Raw genomic sequence first — 2,686 nt, 5'->3', positions numbered from 1 at the left:
CTCAACGGAAAGAACACTGCTGGAGGAATATCAATACCAAATTTCAAACTCTACTATAAAGCCACAGTAATCAAAACAGCTTGGTACTGGCACAAAACAGACCTCAGGACCAATGGAATAGAATTGAAAACCCAGAAATGAACCTATAGACCCATAGCCATCTAATCTTTGATAAGGGAGCAAAAAAAAGAAATGGAATGTAAGAAAGACAGCCTCTTCGGTAACTGGTGCTAGCAAAATTAGTTAACTACTTGTAGAAAACAAAAGCTAGATCCTTATATATCACCCTGCACCAGAATCAACTCCAAATGGATCAGAGACTTCAGAGTCAAAGCAGACACTCTGAAAACATTACAGAATCTCAGCCTCCTGAGCAGCTAGGATTACAAGAGTGAGCCATAGGCCCCCGACAACCATACAATCTTAAAGTTAGAGGTGGATGCCATTCTGGTTTACCACAGACATAAAAAAGCATATTTAAGCACTGTTCCCTTAATGATAAAGTATAATATAGATTTCAAGATTAAATAATGCTTAGGATGTCTCTCACACAGAAATATGTATATGTATATATATATTTATATTTCACTGTAATAAAAATTATCTAAGATATCAATCAGCATGAAGTTATAGAAATTTCTTCCTTAACTATGAATTTGTTGTGGTTGTAAATATTACCATATTCATGTTTCCCTTCTTTGCTTTCAGCCTCATGCAGTAAAATATCTCTAAGTGTATTAAGCATTAATAAATAAATTCTGAAGGGCATAATTTTGTAAACAATATACTTATGGAATTATTTACTGAATTGTACAGAAGATGATGTGCTCATCCTCAAATACATGTACAAGTGAAAAATTATTACTTGAATGGAATTAAATAAGTAGGGGAAAATGTAGAGTGCAACGAGAGCAATTTGTCCCTTCTTTGATCCATGTAGTTTCAGTTCTCACATATTATACTTACAGGCTGCTTTTCTAAACATAATTTATGCCAGCCACCAAGAAAATACATGTTTTTAGCATAAAACAAAAGGATGAGAACATGTTTATGATATAGAAAATGTTTTGTAAGCAGTGCTTGATAAAGCTTAATGATATGCAAGAAAATGTGGTATAAATACACAATGGAATTCTATGCCTCCATCAGAAAGAATGATATTGCTCCATTTGTTAGGAAATGGAAAGGCTTGGAAAAAATTATATTAAGTGAAGTAAGCCAAGCCCAAAGAAACATAGGTCCCATGGTTTCCCTTATTTGCAATATCTAGTATATGTATGAGTAAAGCAGAAAAGGTCAAATAAGGTGATGTTAGGAAAATGAACCCATAGATATGTATTTAAATGTTGTTTTCTTTCATGCATTTGTTTCTAACGCATTTATAAGATTATTTCTTTGTTGCTTTGTATGTCCCTCCCCCACAGTATAACCCCTGCTTTCACTATACTTGTTGTCGGTATAATTTGTGGAAGAGAAGGGGAAAAACAAGTCGATTAAGGATACAGGTGGACCCGTTGTAACAATGAGAAGTACAAGTTAACATGTTAAAAACGAATTTTACAACTTTGGGAGGGGAGGATTGGGTGGGGGGGGGGGGGGGGGGGGAGGCTGGGAAGGGATGTGAAGGGTAAACAAAAGAGGAGGCTGCAATGCTTGATAAGAAATGTACTCATTATCTTGCCCATGTAATTGTAACCCCTCTGTACAGTATGTTCACAATAAAAAAAGAAAAAGATAAAAAAGAAAATGAACCCTTAGATATGTATTTAAATGTTTTTTTCTTTAATGTATTTGTTTTTAATGAATTTATAAGATTATTTCTTTGTTGCTTTGTATGTCCTTCCCCCCCACAGTCTAACCCATGCTTTCACTGTATTTGATGTCGATATAATTTGTGGAGGAGAAGGGGAAAAACAAGTCATTTAAATAAAGATACAGGTGGACCCGTTGCAACTATGAAAAGTACAAGTTGTCATGTCGAAAACGAACTTTACAACTTTGGTGGAGGGGGAGGATTGGGTAGGGGGCGGGGGGAGACTGGGAAGGGACGTGAAGGGTAAACAAAGGAGGAGGATACAATGCTTGATAAGAAATGTACTCATTATCTTGCCCATGTAATTGTAACCCCTCTGTACAGTATTTAACAATAAAAACAAAGATTAATGATATGTGTTATCCTAAGCGAAGAACACTAGGATGGACAGTGAGATTACATGGATATTTTTGGAAGCACTTGGCTTTGTGCTGATGAACACATTGTACATACATTTCATTTCTATAGGGTGTTCTGAGGAGTTCAAAAAATGAAAACCACAAATCTAGAGAAAAATATCTTCTTATATATTTTAAGGTAATTGTTATATGTGTATTCTACTAATATATTGAATAATTAAGAGCTAGTATTATATTAATAATTTTGACTCAGTAAGTTCAAAGTCATACGGTTACATTTTCGTATTTAAGTTTTATTAGAATTGAAGAGTATTTGATACCACGAACAAGTGTTTACTTTTCCTCTGGGAATCTAGTGGGTAAAAAGTAATCGAAATTATATATATATATTTTTGGTCGTGGGGCTTGAACTCTGGGCGTGGGCGCTGTCCCTCAGCTCTTCAGCTCAAGGCAAGCGCTCTACTACTTGAGCTACAGCGCCACTTCCGGTTTTCTGGTGGTTTATTGGAGATAG

The sequence above is a fragment of the Dipodomys ordii genome, unplaced genomic scaffold, assembly GCF_000151885.1.
Source record: "Dipodomys ordii isolate 6190 unplaced genomic scaffold, Dord_2.0 Scaffold38, whole genome shotgun sequence".
Classification (NCBI taxonomy): domain Eukaryota; kingdom Metazoa; phylum Chordata; class Mammalia; order Rodentia; family Heteromyidae; genus Dipodomys; species Dipodomys ordii.
The sequence above is the reverse complement of the archived record's forward strand: the minus strand, read 5'-3'. Positions refer to the sequence as shown.